The sequence below is a fragment of the Giraffa tippelskirchi genome, chromosome 4 (genome assembly GCF_054371585.1).
Source record: "Giraffa tippelskirchi isolate mGirTip1 chromosome 4, T2T-mGirTip1v1.2.pri, whole genome shotgun sequence".
Lineage (NCBI taxonomy): Eukaryota > Metazoa > Chordata > Mammalia > Artiodactyla > Giraffidae > Giraffa > Giraffa tippelskirchi.
In genome coordinates, this window is record NC_137278.1 from 162,136,651 (window position 1) to 162,154,409 (window position 17,759).

Below are 17,759 nucleotides of genomic sequence, written 5' to 3' on the forward strand. Positions count from 1 at the left end.
TTCCCCAAACATGCACTGAGCATTCATTGATGCCAGGCATTGCAATAAACAGAGAGGTAAGAAAGATAGATGAAATATTCTTCCATTCCTCAATGAACAGTCTAGTAAGATGTACACAAAAGCCCAGTCTTTCTAGAACCATTTATGTGAGAGTCTCCAGAGAAGGTTTGTCTCTGGGGATGCAAAGATGAATAAAATTCAAGACTAGGACTCTCCTGAAGGAATCAGATAATAACACAGTTATAATGTTGTCTAATGAGTGCTATCACTTGAGGTTGATGAACTCTATTAGAGGATAGGGCTTCCCTGGTAGCTCAGGTGGTTAAGAATCCACCTGCAATGCAGGAGACCATGGTTCGATTCCTGGGTCAGGGAGATCAGCTGGAGAAGGGATAGGCTACCCACTCCAGTATTCTTGGGCTTCCCTTGTGGCTCAGGTGGTATGCGGGAGACCTGGGTTCGAGGAGGGAGTGTCAGGAAAAGCCTGGAAGAGGAGGGACAGGCTTGGGCTGGGTCTTAGAGAATAAGTAACAGCTCAGGAGGAATGGGGCTGGGACAAGAAATTCTAAACATTGGGAAAAGTTTGCCAGCACCCTGACATTTTAAACAGGTTGGTGAATTCTGGAACCGAGTGTTTGGGCTGTTTAAAATGTCAGGGTACAAGAGGAACATAAATGGGAGTGATGGAGGAGGAAAAGTGGAAGAGTCCTGGGGGGCTCTTATTTAATAAGGGAAGGAGTTTACTTCATCCTGAACATGGTAATGAAGCAGAGACGAGGTTTCAGTGGGAGAGGGCAGGCTGGTGTTTTCACTTAAAAATCCTCAGGTAGCTGCAAAGGATGCCTTGGACAGAGGGAGGTGCAAGGCAGGGAGACTGCTTCTGGGACTATTAAGCCGAAGGAAGAATTTGTAGCTAGGCTAGGGTAGTGAGAGTGAGGAGATGTTGGAGGAAAGGAGGCGATACGGACAAGATGAGTTAAAGCAAGGATGATGCTGAGATTTCTAGGTACCCTGCAAAGTGACCTGGGTGAAACAGTGACAGACTTTATTTTTGGGGGCTCCAAAATCACTGCAGATGGTGACTGCAGCCATGAAATTAAGATGCTTGCTCCTTGGAAGAAAAGTTATGACCAACCTAGACAGCATATTAAAAAGCAGAGACATTAGTTTACCAACAAAAGTCTGTGTAGTCAAAGCTATGCTTTTTCCAGTAGTCATGTATGGATGTGAGAGTTGAACTACAAAGCAAGCTGAACGCTGAAGAATTGATGCTTTTCAACTGTGGTGTTGGAGAAGACTCTTGAGAATCCCTTGGACTGAAAGGAGATCCAATCAGTCCATCCCAAAGGAAATCAGTCCTGAATATTCATTGGAAGGACTGATGCTGAAGCTGAAACTCCAATACTTTGGCCATCTGATGCGAAGAACTGACTCCTTGGAAAAGACCCTGATGCTGGGAAAGATTGAAGGTGGGAGAAGAAGGGGATGACAGAGGATAAGATGGTTGGGTGGCATCACTGACTCAATGGACATGAGTTTGGGTAAACTCTGGGAGCTGGTGATGGATAGGGAGGCCTGGCATGCTGCAGTCCATGGGGTCGCAAAGAGTTGGACACAGCTGAGCCACTGAACTGAAAGTGACCTGAATAGTCTTCCACGTACGAGTTCAATAAATGTTAATTTCTTTGGGCAATAGAGTAGACAGTGATGCTCTTAAGTGGAGAAAAAGCTAGAGGAAGATTTGGGAGAAAAAGATGTATTTGGTATTGAGTCTCAGACATTTGTTCCTTTACAAAACAAAATAAAACAAAAAACTACCTGTTTTCTGCCAGTGACAACTTCATATGGTCATTTGATAGATTTGTGTAGTATTGTTAATTAAAAGATACTCTAATTGAAAACTATGTCTTTCCAGATGACCAGTGGAAAGTACCCTTCATATATTATACACGATTGCCATGATTATTTATTAGGCCACCTCTTGGGCTGGGCTAGTCAGAAACAGTGATGATATGGTCAGGTTTGGGAGGATTTCTGTATTTTGCCTTTCCAGACAGCTCCTTGGGAGGAAAGAGAAATTGTCTAGGTTCCCGTGCTCCTGATAAAAAAAGCCATTTGTTCTAGTTAATGCTTTGGAAACCAAGGACCTTGTCAATTTCTTCTTGGGATCAGCTTGGACCAGAGTAATTTTAACATAAAGTAAGGAAAGGAGAATGAAAAATAAGGATCCAGTAAACCTCCTGACATCAAATAAACATAACTGAACTTTTTTGCTCGGTGTTTCATTTCTAGTTATGTGAGTGAAGATCATCATGCCAATCTTGGTAATTCCTATTTCTAATGGAGGTAGGAGTTACATATTGATTCTAGGTACCCCTTGTCCCTGGATAGCATTTTAATGTCTGTTAATGAGTGTTACACATTAATTAAATACCTATGATAAACTGGAACACTGTGGTATTACCCTGAATACCATATTAATTGCAAGGTTTCATTCCCCTATAAGAGTCAAGATGACTGGAATTTTGTCGAGATGGAGAAAAACATGGGAATAGTTGTACAAATATTTGTCATGCTGTAAATATTCAAGAAGTGGCGACTGAGTGTATATTATGTTCTGGACATTATGTTAGGCTCTGGGGACACAATGAAAAGCACAAGAACAGTCTTTGCTGGAGAAGAACATATGTTATATTGCAGAGGACAAATAGGCAATCAAATAAATGATAACAGATGGAGGTAAATGTTGTCAGAGGTAAATGATAAGAGTGAAGAAAGTGATGTGCTGAGAAAATGATAGACAGGGTCAAGGAAGCCTTTCTGAGTAGCCATGCCAGGATCTAAAGAAAAGGATGAGGCAGAGGAAACCCATACTCAGTCCCTGGGGTGAGAATGAGCTCTGCAAGTTAAAGAAACAGAAAGAGGGACACGACGGGGGTGTATGTAGGTACTGTAGAGTGAGGGCAACATGGCTTTTTTTTCTCTGACCAATCATGGAAAGCTTATTAGAGACTTTGAAATGAAAGGTGTATATACTACAAATAGACATATATCCCATGTCATTTAACAGTGTAGTGAGTTAAGTGTTGGTACTTCCATTTCCTAGAAGGGGGAACTGGGTATCAGAGAGCAGATCTACAGAGCTAGGGCCCGAGTCAGGGCCGTTCCACTCGTCCGCTGCACCCTAACTGCAGACCAGCCGAACTGGAGCAAGGCACTTGGGATGATGAAGTGCTGAGTCATTGGACTCCTGGGCTGGCTTCCCTTAAATTATGTGATGGCTTTGGGATATTAACAATTATCAAACAATGAAGACAGCACTGGTGATAACAATACCCCCTACTACATACCTTATAAGTACTTTACCACACAGTACGTCGTTTGTGGCTCAGAGGAACCCTCAAAGGTAAGCAAGACACGTTTTATTTTTCTTTAGGTTAAGAAATTAACCTGCAGTGACACAAGACAAGGTTGGGATTTGGCTCTTCTGATTCTAATCAAGGGCCCTTTCCTTAAACCACGGAAACTCCTGATTGAACGAGGACGTAAATATGGCTCATAAGCTGCTCGTCCTTCAGAAAACAAATATGTCCTTTTTTCCAAAGTGCTTTTGATTGTGAATAAGAGGCATAAAATATAGACTCCCTGTCATGGGTTTATTGAGCTTCTATTGTGTGTCAAGCACTAGGACTATCAAAGGATTATAGTGAAATAGGTTGAAATTACTAATTTTAGCACAGTGTTTCTTGCCCTGTGATACAGGACTGGAAAAAATGCTCTGGAAATACAAAGGAAGAAGTAATTAAGTCACTTTGGGGAATTTGGGGAAGACCTCATCAAGATGATGACAGTGAACTAGACCTTGAAGGATGAATATTTGGCTTTCTCCAGGGAGGGAAGCAGGAAGATTATTCTAGGAAAAATAGAGAAGAATACCATGATAAAAAAGAGTATGGTGACTCTGAGGAATAGGAGCTCATTGACTGTATCTGGAGCATGGAATGTATAGGAAATAATTATGGGAAAGGAGGCTGTAGACTGAGGCTGTTTGCAGAGAGCCTTGAATGCCAAGCTCAGGCAGTGCTGTATTTGGCTTGACCATCCCAGGTTTACTGGTAAGGGGATGACGTGATTGTATTTTCTGTGTTTTAGAAAACAGGTGCCATTGGCAAAGGGCAATGGGACTGGAACAGAGGAAGGCTAGAAACTGTTGTAGTGGTGAAGGAGAGAGAACAAAGCCCTGAATCAGTTGTAATCCCTAATTATGCGTTGAAGACATATGGCAGTAACACTGGGACTGAGGGACTGATGGGCTATGAAGGTGCACTGACTGTATTTTGAACATACACACCAAGTGCGACATTGGTGCACATACACATGCTCCTTATTTTGGCCTCCCTACACTTAGCCCAATTCTCCCTGACTCTTCAAGGCATCTATTGATTTTTTTTTTATTTTTATCCTTAAAAAAGGAGAAAATGTTATAAGGCTGTAATCTTACAGATTCTTTCTATATGATTTGATCTTTGATCCTATAGGAATCTTCTGGCTGAGAAATGGTGAGTGCAATCAAATTTTTGAAGACTTGGATGCTATGACGATATTTATGTCCTGCAGATTATTTATTTGGAACTGTTGTTGCAGATTTGAAAGCCCGCCTACTAAGCACTTTGGGGAGATTATTCTCAGCCAGTGACCTCTGGTAGGGAAACATTAGCAGAGCAACTTGTTCTCTCTCTGTTTCAGGCCTCCTGCTGAATGCTGAAGGAGAATTTAGATATTAGATAAAGGAATATAATGTTTCTTTCAGATCCCACACATTTCTAAAATATTCTTTCCTTTCACTTTTTTTTTAATTAACTGAGGACCACTCATCCTGGCTTTAAAATGTAATGTAGGGTCATAATTATTTAAAAAATCAACAAATACAGTTTGCTTGCTCTTTAATTTTTAAATTATAAGCATCAATAATTTATTTCAGTTGCAGAGAAGGGCTACATTTAATCTCTGAAGTAAAATGAGTTTTTCTGCTTTAGCTTGAATTTGTTTCATTCTTCTTTAACCCAAATACATGTAACACCATGGGAAGGGTCCCCAGATATTCTCTACATTCAGTCAAGAACATCTGTGGGGAGTCTTCCATGTTCATATCAATGTTTCCATGGAAGAGAGGCAGCATTTTGAGGCTATTCTGGTGGTTCATATATTGACATTGCCACTTGCAAAAGCTTTCAACTCCCTGTACCTCAGTTATTTCAATAAAGATGAAATCCACGTCCTGTGAGTGCTGTGAAGACTAAAAGAGGTGTGAAACTACTGCAACAAAATCTGGCACAAATGAAGGTTCAGTAAATATTAGCTCCTTTAAATACCAGTTTATAGAAGTTAGGTAAGAGAGGTTCAGGCTTTACTTTCAGTCAGTTCAGTCGCTCAGTCGTGTCCAACTCTGTGACCCCATGAACCGCAGCACACCAGGCCTCCCTGGCCATCACCAATTCCCGGAGTCCACCCAAACCCATGTCCATTGAGTCGGTGATGCCATCCAACCATCTCATCCTCTGTTGTCCCCTTCTCCTGCCCCCAATCCTTCCCAGCACCAGGGTCTTTTCCAATGAGTCAGCTCTTTGCATCAGGTGGCCAAAGTAATGGAGTTTCAGCTTCAACATCAGTCCTACCAATGAACACCAAGGACTGATCTCCTTTAGGGAGATTATAACTTAGTTTTCAAAACCAGTGATTGGCAGAATATTGTTTAAAATTCCTCCTTTTCCATTGATCTGTGCATCTGTTTTGATGCCAGTACTATAGTGTTTTTATTGCTATAGCTTTGTAATATAGTCTAAAGTCATGGGGTGTGATACCTCCAGCTCTGTTCTTTCTCAAGATTGCTTTGCCTATTTTGTATTTCCATGCAAATTTTAGGATGCTTTCTTCTAGTTCTGTGAAAAATGTCATTGGTATTTGGATAGGGTTTGCATTGAATCTGTAGACAAATACAATATGTTATCACTTATATGTAGAATCTAACAAATGAATGAATATAATAAAACGGAAACAGATTCACAGATATGGAGAATAAACTAGTAGTTACCAGTGAGGAGAGGGTAGTGGAGAGGAGCAAAATAGGGGTAGGGGACTAAGAGGTACAAACTCCTATGTATAAAATATAATCTCCAAGGATATATTGTACAACACAGGAAATACAGTCAATATTTTATAACTTTAAATGGAGTATAATCTACACAACTTTTGACTCACTGTTGTACCACTGAAACTAATAGAATATTGTAAATCAACTGTACCTCAATAAAAAAGAAAATCCTTGATTCTCATGTCTCCTGTTAAATGTCTGATGTCAAAAATGGAATTACACAGCCATTTACCTCCTTGGTGATCTAGGAAATAGGTATGGTTTTACTTTTTCTATTCAGATTGGTTACAGAGAGTGGAATCCAGTATCAGTGTTAAAGACTGAGCTTGAAGAATCCTTGACTTTCAGGATTAATACAGCTCTGTCAGCAAGCTCAGTTCAGTCGCTCAGTCGTGTCCAACTCTTGGCAACCCCATGGACTGCAGCACACCAGGCCTCCCTGTCTATCACCATCTCCTGGAGCTTACTCAAATCCATGTCCATTGAGTCGGTGATGCCATCCAACCATCTCATCTCTGTTGTCCCCTTCTCCAAGTCAGCGAGCTACTTGGAAGCACATTTCCTGAAAGAGCTTTGCTTTTTTCAAATAAATGGCGGGTGTAGGTATGTAATTCAAATTATCTTGTAGTCTGTTTTTTAAAAAGGCATAAAGTCATACTGGTGCAGATTTTAGCCAAATTCTCTTGTCCATTGAAATGGCCTACTAACATTTAAGTACTGTTACTCCAGTGAGCAAGATACAGTCCCTGAAATTGTTGTATTTTAATTGACTTGGATAAGTATTTTGTGATTTAAACAATTAATTGTTGCTACCTGAAATGGGAGGTGTTTCTATCTTTTGAGGAGGGACGAGTGAAGGCCAAATTTTAAAAATTAATTGCGTTTGAGTGACTGTGGAATACTTGTTTTCATTGACCCAATTGTTATAGAGATGTACAATTATTTAATCAGCTAAGTAATTTGTACTTTTGTAGTCTTATCATTTTCATGCTTCATTATAACCCTGTGTACTCAAGGTATTGAACCTGTTCCATAAACAGTATTAATCTCAATTACTTTGGTAGCTTTAAATAATATTCCCTTATTAAATATGTTCTTTGTTATGCTGTCCATGTTTTTGCAGCATCTGAAACTGTTGATGCTGATAAAAGCAAACATTCAGTTAAAAAACCTTTTCATATTTTAATTAATTTAAAAAATAAATGGTGCATTTATAGTTCTAAAATGATTTTGGTTATGGAAAACACCTTTTTAGGCTAATTTAGAACCTGGAATCCAAAATCCAACTTCATAGCTTGGTTTTATCTAAGGGACATTAAAACAGTAGAACATTTTCTGTCATGGCAAGAATTGCAGTGCTGAAATTTTGAAAAGATTTCATTTCATCCAAGGTGGTACTATAAACTTCTTGAAGGCTTTTATTTCTGTGCTGCCTGATCATGTGGTTAAAAGTTTGCTGATTGGAGTGGAGCCGAATTTAAGACTGAATCTCCCAGGCAGGTTTTCCTTGTGTAACATACACAGGATGAACCTGATAAAACCATCCTTTTCTCATTTCAAACATTTCATTTTATTCTGTTCATCTTTGTGGAATATTTTTATGGCTTCCTGCTGTAACTCATTTGGGTAGTGAGTTAACTGTTTCCTTGGAATTTAGCCCTTTTCTTTTTTCCCCTGCAATTCTGCTTAAAAAAAAAATTTTTTTTGAGATAGATGTTTATTTTTTCCCAAACTTAAAACTTTTTATTTTGTATTGGGGTATAGCCAATTAACTCTGTTGTGGTAGTTCCAGGTGAATAGCAAAGGGACCCAGCCCTACACATACATGTATCCGTTCTTCTCCAAACCCCTCTCCCATCCATAGAGCTTCCTTTTACTTGGCAGTATTCAGGCTTCCCAAAGTTAGCTTGAGTCTGGGTTCAGGTTGCAACACAATGTCCAAATGATCCTTCAAGTTGTAGGAAAAAGCTGAAATAAAATTAAAGACTCTATCATGTATACCACCTGAAAACAAACCAACCCAGCCACATTTGAGTCTTCCTGTTAACTCTGGGCTAGTACAAAGAGCTAATATTTCTTGCAAAGATAAAAAGATGACCCAAGACAATTTCCCCAAGTTAAACAGTTCTGAAGTTTTACCGTGGGATCAATTCAACTGGCATTTAACTCTAGAACCAATACCCCAATTTAATTTAATCACCACAGACATAGAGTTGCCAAGAGTCATACATGACTGAAGCGACTTAGCAGGCGCGCGCGCACAGCCAAAACTGAATGAGTACATATGAACTGAGTTTACAGTTCAAGATTAGAATGGCAAGAAAGGCAGGCAGAAAAAGTATAATATTCTTTACTTGTTAGTCACTACTACAAAATTTGCTCATTTCCCTGTTTTATTAGTCCAGCTCAGTTTTTCAAACTTCTGTGTGCCTATGAACTATTATACAAGTCAGTTCAGTTCGGTTGCTCAGTCATGTCTGACTCTTTGCAACCCCATGGGCTGCAGCATGCCAGGCTTCCCTGTCCATCACCAACTCCTGGAGCTTACTTAAACTCATGTCCATCGAGTTGTGATGCCATCCAACCATCTCATCATTATACAGGTATTTTTACCCAAATCCATGCATTCTGTCTTATAGGTGATATAAGAAACCTCAAAAAGAAGTGTCACTATCTTTATAAACTGTCTCTAACAAGTACTTCTATCTATATAAGAAAATTTATCAAAACTGAAAGATTTTAGAGAGACCTTTAACCCATTTCTGTCTTAAAGTCTCACTTGTGAAAATGGGATCCAGGTCCCTGATATTTCATCCTGTGTCTTGGGCATGAAGCAGCTCATGGTCCAAAGTGTCATTATTGTACTCATCGTGACTTCTCTGCTCACATCATCAGGGCTGTCTGGTCTGTGAGGTGCCGTTAGATGTCATTTAGGATGGGTTTCAAGGCTGGCTTCTTGCAGAGATGCTGTGGGATGCTTAAGCAAACTTCCTGATTGGTTGGTATAACTATGGGGCTTTGGGTCTTATTTTTAATAACAAAGCAAATATTATCAGCAGCTGGGAAGAGGAGGAGAAGATGCCAATCCTGCCCAACTCTGGTGGACGCAGGGGGCTGTCCTGCCTCGCTGAGGCAGGACACTGCTCTCTTGTCACACTGACACGGCCCCCTGGCTGGGCTGATTGGTCGCTGGCAATAACTGATGGGGAATTCTGAAATTCTAGCCGGTAGTTCCTCACACTCCAAAGAGGTGCCTTCCCATCTCTCGTTTCACCTTCCGACCCCGGCCTTGTGCTCAGCCTCCCCCCACCTCGCCGCCCCTGCCCCAGGAGGGGAGGAGAGCCCTGGGCGTGATGCTCTGAAATCCACCAGGCTGCTCGCGCTCCAGCTCGCCCTCGGGAGAGTCCTGTTCCGACTTCTCAGAGCTTTTACAGCACAAACAACTGCATGCGGGCCCGGGGTGGGGGAAGCTGAGAAGGACTTGTGTATCTTGGTTTTCTCTTCTTTCATCACTTTGTTGGCCTCATCCGTTGCCTAGATCTCCGCGGTGGATTTCTTTCTGTCTAAGACTCTGAGGAAGGATCCCTTCTACTGTTGACTCTTTCTATTTTTATGGTAAGTGCTTGCATTCAATGAGCAGCCCTGCTGCAGTGAAGTGAACGCTTAGCTAGCTCGCTCTCTTCCCAGCTAAGCTTAGTGACCTTCTGTCTCTGCGTTTCTCCAGTGTTCCTGGGTCCACGTCTGGGGGTAGGGGGTGGGGGGAATCCAGCTATTGAAAATGCCGGAGGGTCGTTTGTCTGGATTGTTTGTCTTTTTGTTTTGTTAAATTGTTTCCATAAACGGAGCTCCTCGGCTATGATGGAAACATAAGCACTCTCTCTTTGTCCTTGAAGCGGCAGCCAGGGAGATGTGAGCATGATGGTAAACTGCAGCAGTGTGCAGGGGATCCGGGGAGGGCGACTGACAAATCTGGGGGCGAGATGAACCCTCGGCGTGCTCAGGTGCACTCTCTGAATCCGGAAGGGCCGGGCTGATCGGCCCACCTAGCGAACTGTTCCATCTTTCCCGGAGACGACGGCACACGTGTGAGTTATGTCGGAGTCGGCTGGGGGCAGCGGCGCCTTAAGCACCTGCCTGTGGGTCCACACCGGCCCTGCATCTTTCTCGTGGGCTTTACAACTTGGGCGGTAACATTGGCGGCGGCGGGAGGACCCCTGTGCGGGCGGACGGAGTAGACGGCATGACCTCATTGCTTTTTTCCTCTTTGGAATTTCAGGGAGCCTGTTCTGCAGACGGGTCTCTTTCCATCCTTTTCCAAGGGTGGTGGGGCAGTGACAAGAGGCACGTTTTTTTGAGTTGACAACATAGTTTCCATCCTCCCGCTGGTAGATAAAAGGCTTGGAGGCTGTTCGAATGGTTAGACTTTGCTAACAGAACATAAGCAGGGTTGGAAGGAAGGAAGCACCGCGTGTTGCGGTGACATCAGGCCGGTTGTTTTGTTCCAGGGCATTTACTCTTAGATTCGTGTTCTGATTTTTCACCTGGTCTCTGAGGCTGCTGGCTCCGCACCACACTTCGGGTCAATTACTGGCAGTCCCTGAAAGTCCAAAGGAGACACATGGAGAACACAAAGTATAGCTCTATCTTGTGGAACCTAGGGTTAAAGGGGAGTCTCTTCTCATAGGGAGATGTCTGTCTTTTCTTTTTTTTTGGTAGCAGGTGTCTTGGATTATTTTGGTCAACGCAGCATTCCAAAGAATAAGCTTTGCAGTTCTCATTCTGCTCGTTATTTTCCAGTCTTGGACTGGAGATGGGTTATCTTATTTGATTTTGTGTGGGTTTTCTGATTGTAGTCCATTTAACTCTAGGGAGGGGGAAATGTGGGGTGAAATTTCTGGTCTTTCTCCCTGTTGATTGGGAGTTGGGAATGTAAAGTTGCTTGACTGGCTTGCTCTTTCTCACCACTTTTATTTCTACCCTCAGTGTGGATTTGTCTTAAAATAGTGGTGATGACATCAGACATATGCTTTTATCCTGTTCCCTAGGTACATGTGGTTGGTTTTGGTGAAGGGTTCTTTAAATACATGAAAGCATACATTAAAACAAAGAACAAGAATTTGTAGATGTTTACATTATATCCCAGCTTCACAGTGAAACCAGCAAATAGGATAACAGCAACAAATTAGGATCATTGCATACTGTAACCTCTGAATCATTAAATAATGTTTGAAATACTTTCATCATTGTTTGCATTAGCTATTCTAATATCCATACTTCCTTACACTTAGTCATGGCTGGGAGCAATGTTGTTATTTAACTGGCTGACTTCTCTGCTTCCTTTGATTCTAATGTTTAGCTGTTGACTTTCAACTCTACTGGTGTTTTCTTACTTTGCTTAAACATTTCCCCTCCAATTGCAAGGATTTTTATCAGGTGCTTGGCAATTCAACGTGTTCATCAAGATGGAAAGAGTTATAGAGTCAGCTTGGGTGTCTTGGAAATAGATCCTGCATTTAACAAGACAGGCCATTTCAGATGCATTTAGAAATCTTTTGTTTTAATTAGTAGCAACATTAGCTTTGAGAGAAAATGCTGTGGGCTTCCTTTATTTTACTGAGCAGAATATTGATCTGTGCCATCAGAATTGTATATATGCAGCATATTCACAAGTGTATTGTTTACTTGTGATTGTTGTGTACATATTTTCAGTATTTGTAGCATGCTCATTTAGAGAGGAGGAGAAACATTTCTGAGACTCTGCTTTGCATTCTCCAGCTAGTTTTTTTTTTTTTAGTAGGGATTTCCCCAATGATTCCACACCCCTCCTCCAGATAACGCCTTTGGGAATTTCTCTGAATTGGGAGAGTGCATTCTTTAGTGTTTGCTTGTCTCACAGCGTGATGTCAGGTTAATTCTTTTGCAGAGTCTCTGAAGGCAGCATATACAACCACTGCAGGTTTAACTGGCTGACTTCTCTGCTTCCTTTGATTCTAATGTTTAGCTGTTGACTTTCAACTCTACTGGTGTTTTCTTACTTTGCTTAAACATTTCCCCTCCAATTGCAAGGATTTTTATCAGGTGCTTGGCAATTCAACGTGTTCATCAAGATGGAAAGAGTTATAGAGTCAGCTTGGGTGTCTTGGAAATAGATCCTGCATTTAACAAGACAGGCCATTTCAGATGCATTTAGAAATCTTTTGTTTTAATTAGTAGCAACATTAGCTTTGAGAGAAAATGCTGTGGGCTTCCTTTATTTTACTGAGCAGAATATTGATCTGTGCCATCAGAATTGTATATATGCAGCATATTCACAAATGTATTGTTTACTTGTGATTGTTGTGTACATATTTTCAGTATTTGTAGCATGCTCATTTAGAGAGGAGGAGAAACATTTCTGAGACTCTGCTTTGCATTCTCCAGCTAGTTTTTTTTTTTTTAGTAGGGATTTCCCCAATGATTCCACACCCCTCCTCCAGATAACGCCTTTGGGAATTTCTCTGAATTGGGAGAGTGCATTCTTTAGTGTTTGCTTGTCTCACAGCATGATGTCAGGTTAATTCTCTTGCAGAGTCTCTGAAGGCAGCATATACAACCACTGCAGGAAATATTGGTAAAGGCTGTACTGAATGGAGCCAGTAACTCTTAGCTTCTTGTTGTGATGTAGTCACTGCAACATTTTGTGTGTGTGTATGTTTGTTTAGCTGCTATGTCTTGCAAACAATTTTGCTTGCAACCCTAGCAAATTGTATTTACTTGAAATGGGTCTAGAAACACCTAGATAGACGTAGATACAGTTATTCATACAATTGTCATTAAAACAGTGCTTTTACTGTTTCTTTTGATGATGTTCTAATTTGAAACCTATAGCTTATATTCTGAGTCAGTATTTTCCATTTTTTATCTTCTTTCTGCTTTCTTTCCCACTTCTGCTTTATGTTTCTATGCATGGACATGCATATGTGTCCACCTATAAACTCAAGAAGATTGTTTGATTAATGAGTTGGTTAACAGCTTCTCTTCTCTTCAGCTTCACTCTTGTGCTCAACCTGTAATCATGTAACTGAGAGAAGAAATTGTCCCTGTTAGTATAACTATAACCACATGTGTCTGCAGGCCTTCTTGTCATTGAAACTACTTTCCATAGTTGATTACTAGGACCAGAAATAGAATCACTTTTGCATTTTAATTAATGACATTCTAGATTTGTCTAGGTTGGAATGCCCTCAAATCTTGACATGTTTACTATTTAAAAGGTCTTTTGGTAAGGAGGGGGAGTTGATGGATGATACAAAATAAAATCACTTGATTGTGGGTACAGCCTTTCTTTGGAAATTGAATGAACTATATCATTAAGGATGTTGGCTGAATTTTCCTGTGGCTTTTTAAAATATAATTAAGGCGACATATTCCTTTACCATCTCTCTATGAGCCCTTTTCTTTTTAAAGAGTAAAAAGAACATTTAACTCCCATGTAAAGCTACATAGAGGGAGAACCATTTTTTAACAGAGATTCAAAACCACTTCCAACACCAGCTATGGTGATCTACTTTGAAAGGAACTTGCTAGTCAATTGGCAACTCAGATTGTATAAAAGAGGAGAGATTCTTCATGAGCTGTGTTGAAGATTGCCTTTTTGACCTGTGTCTCCCTTCTGAATTCATCTAGGACTATAGTCACTAGGTCAGCTTTGCAGAAAAAAAATCATGTCCTTAGGAGCTTAATAATCTACCCACATTGTCATAAATGTTTATGTTGCAAGTTATATCTCTTGGGTGGTAAAGGGAGTTGGCAGAATTTTGGAGGAGAGTCAAATCACAGCCCGAAAATAATGTAAGATGAAAGGGGAAAAATTCCTCCCCATACTTAGCATGAATTCTCCACTCAGGCAGTTGGCCCTTAAGTCTGAAGAGTCAAGAAACTGTTAAAAATGCATAATGATAGGTTTGGTGGGCCTGTGCTCTAATAGAAATCTCTGACCCTTAACTAGGCATCTGCTGAGTGACCTTTTGGCTTGCAACCAGTCTTATAGGAAGCAGACATATTGTCATACAGCAGGAATTCACTTACATTTTTCCCATTGGTCTCCCACTGGGGACCTCCTGTGAGTGTCAGAGAGGGAACAGTGTCTGGACATCATTAGAGACCACGGGCAGTCCCAGCAGGATGTCTTCAGGACCCCAAGTGCCTGTCTGGTCTCAGCCACGAACTGGCTGTCAGACTCAAACTCATAATTGGGCTTGGAGGACCAGATAATCTGAAGTGTGAAAGTGAAAATGTTAGTTGCTCAGTCATGTCCGACTCTTTGCGACCCCATGGGCTGTAGTCTGCCAGGCTCTCTGTCCATGGGAGTTCCCAAGCAAGAATACTAGAGGGGGTAGCCGTCCCCTTCTCTAGGGGGTCTTCCTGACCCGGGGATCGAACTCAGGTCTGCCACATTGTAGGCAGATTCTTTACTGTCTGAGCCACCAGGGAAGCCCCAGATAATCTGAGGGCTCTCCCAATCACTTAAAAATGGTGAACTGTTGTTCCAGCTCTTTTTTTTTTTTTTTTTTTTTACTAGAAGGGTGATTTCTAAGGCAGTTGACCCAGATGAGATATTCCTGGGGGATGGGGAATGGGCTGTGCCTTCCCTTAACCCTACAAGGCCCCAGCATGTCATGACAGTGACATGATCATCAGAGTTACTCAGAAACATGTGCTGATGGTGATCCTTCATGATCGGGGCTTATGTGGGTATGGCGACTACCTGCTCCCCAGGGACACCTTGAAATACCTCTCCTTGTCATCAAAAGGGACCTTGAGGAGTATCTTACCTACCCTCTGGTTTCATAGATAAGAAAGCTAAAGTTACGGGAAGTTAAGTCACTATCACAGGAGAGAGATCTGGTCAGTACCTGGGCAAGACAGTTGAGTCAATGTGCATGGATTTACTGAGACACCAGCTCCACTCCTGGTGTGGGGCTCCTTCCACGATACACAGCTGACACTTACTGTGTCATTCTTTGCTCACAAAACTGCTTTGTGGCATCTAACTCACTGCTGTCCATTATTTCTGGGGTTATTTCATGCAGATTACGTGGCTGTGCCAGTCAGAGTGAGTCACATCAAGCAACTGTTTATGGTCACGTGTTTATGCTTGTGCGGAAATGCATTTTTTTATATTGAAACTGCTTTTCTTACGAACGTTTCAAGAATTCTGAAAACATTATGCTTGATTTCCCACCCCCTGGGCTTCAGCTGTTTCTGTTCTGTTGAGGGGGTGATGTTTACGGATCAGTTCCTTGGTCTGTTTATTTACTCCAGTATTCATTGAGCACCTGATGTGTCCACCCTAGTGCCGGGCAGTGGGGACTTCCCGGTGACACAGCTGGATGCCGCCATTGCTCTGAGGGCATTCAGTCTAGTGATGCCTCATGGAGTTCATCGTCTCTTGACTTTTACAGCCAGTGGTCTGCTTACTGTTTCATGATGGTTTCTCAAAGAGCCCAAGTTGAGAAACAGTTTGCCTGGGCAGTTCTTTCCTGTGGTTATTCCACTGAGAAGTTCTTTTCATAAAAAAGCACCTTTGCTGTCATTGCAAGGTATATCTTTACCATTTTCCAAAATAGTATTTTTAGCTTGTGATTTTTGTTACCTGATTGAACAAAAGAGATTAATTAGCTGAACTTGTTTGTGCTGTTGTTGGGATTCACCAAGATGACTGTTGCATTTTTTGGCGAAACTAGCCTGATTCCTGGAATTGTAAATTCATAGTCTGGATAGCACAGTGTCCATGGAACTCATTGTAGGTTAAAGACCAAACTCCTTAGCCTTGTATACCAGGCCTGTTATAATGTACATCCATTACTTCTATGCTCTGCTTCTTGTTCTGCAACTCCCCTAGAACATTCCAGAAATACCAAAACATTTGCAGTGCTCAGAAGTAAGGAGCTCTCACTTGCCTCTGTACCTTTGCACATACTATTTCTCCTGAGACTAACTTTCAAGACAAGCTCAGACAACATTTCCCATGGAAATTTTTTGACACCTACCACCTTTACTGAGCCTTGTGCCCAAAGCTGAGCTAGGTAGACCCTGTCTGTCCTCTTACATACCTCGTAGGACTTGATATAGACCTCATAGGACTTTATAAACTATTATTATAATTACTTGTCTATTTGCCTGTCTCCCAAGTAGACAGTATGTTCCTTGAGGGCAGGGACCGTATCTTCATCTGTATATCCCAAGGCCCAGCAGAGTGACTGCTAAATAGCATATACCCAATAATTCTTGAGTCAGGGACTGAGCAATAACAATAATTCTTGAACAAACAGATCAAGAATCACCACAGAAAACCTAGGGCGCTGGTATTGGCAATGGCTGCTCTGTGTGGAAAACTTAATTTTTCAAAATAATGTGACTGTATGAATTGTACTGAGAAGGATAAAGAGACTGGCAGCCATCCTGTGTAATCCATTAGAAATTCTTCATGAAATCCCAGAAAATGTCTCTGCCTCCCAGTGAGTTTCAATAAACAGTAAGAATTTATTAAGTGTCTTCTCTAAGCAGGGCCTTGTGTCAGGTCCCCGGGAATGAAAGATTTAAAGAAAAAAAAAAGCAGTGTAATTCTTGTCCTCCAAAAAGCCACAAACTAGTGAGAACTTATTCTGTGACCTGGTTATAAGGCAGACAGAGTATAGTAGGCTGTAGACTTCAGACGTGACAGAAGTAGAAAGGTCATTTTAGGCAGAGGGGCTGGCTTGAGTAAGAACTTAGAGATGTGATGGTGGGTCAACAATGTGGTGGCTTTGGTTGGAAGGTAAAGGGAGTGGGATGGGCCTGTAGGGAGGGTAGTGGAAAATGCAGAAGAGGATGAGGAACTTTTGGTTGGGAGAGATGGCAGTGGTATCAGAAGATCTGAGAGGCAGTTGGTGATTTCTGTAAGTTGGGAGATAATAGAGTCTAGAAAAAGCCAGTTAGAAATTTGTTTGGAATCTCTCCTTGGGTTTAATTAAGTCAAAAGTCTGTATTCAGCAGGGGAGAAATGCAGTTGCTTAGCATAAGACATGTGTTTCTCACCCACCCCTTTTGCCCTTGAGGGTACAGTTTGACATTCAAAGTCATCACAAGGAAGTGAAGCTGGGAAATCTAACCTAAATCAATCAGTTTTAGACCTAGAGCGAGTTGAGGACCGAGGTCACTGAAGTGCCTGTTAACACACTGTCCAGAGTGTAAAGAACCCCCTAGGCCCTTTGGTGCTTTATCGCTAATAATTTATGGCTTTTTTCTTTGGTGATTAGCCTTGTGCTATTTACAAAGAATATAATCATCTTACCCTGATGCTGGGAAAGATTGAAGGCGGGAGGAGAAAGGGATGACAGAGGGTGAGACGGTTGGATGGCATCACCGACTCAATGGACATGAGATTGAGCAAGCTCTGGGAGTTGGTGAAGTACAGGGAAGCCTGGTGTGCTGCAAAGAGCAGCAACTGAGCAACTGAACTGAACTGATAATCATCATCTTATAAACCAGTGGGTATAGGCATGCATGAACTAGTTTCATGTAGGTGAGAAAGTGGCTTAGAAAATTTTGTGTTAGTTCATCCCTGAAGTATGATTTCTGCTGTGTC

The 17,759-nt window shown here is 41.5% G+C and overlaps 1 protein-coding gene and 1 long non-coding RNA gene across 20 annotated transcripts in view; both read left to right on the forward strand.

Annotated features, from left to right (window-relative positions):
• Positions 1–17,759, forward strand: part of ANO4 (anoctamin 4) — a 419,392-nt gene that overhangs the window by 73,598 nt on the left and 328,035 nt on the right. For 2 of the 19 annotated variants that reach the window (XM_081595431.1, XM_081595433.1), the window contains exon 1: positions 9,388–9,766. The exons of 9 other annotated variants lie outside the window; for them this stretch is intronic. The gene's annotated coding sequence lies outside the window, so the exon portion shown is untranslated. Of the gene's footprint in view, positions 1–9,387; positions 9,767–10,023; positions 10,237–17,759 lie in introns of those variants that run through there. 8 more of the 19 variants (XM_081595427.1, XM_081595430.1, XM_081595423.1 and 5 more) reach the window with 5 other exon arrangements.
• LOC145546996 (uncharacterized) lies at positions 9,355–16,485 on the forward strand. The gene is made up of 2 exons (XR_014083440.1): positions 9,355–12,107; positions 12,753–16,485. It is a non-coding gene; the product is annotated as an uncharacterized LOC145546996 (long non-coding RNA).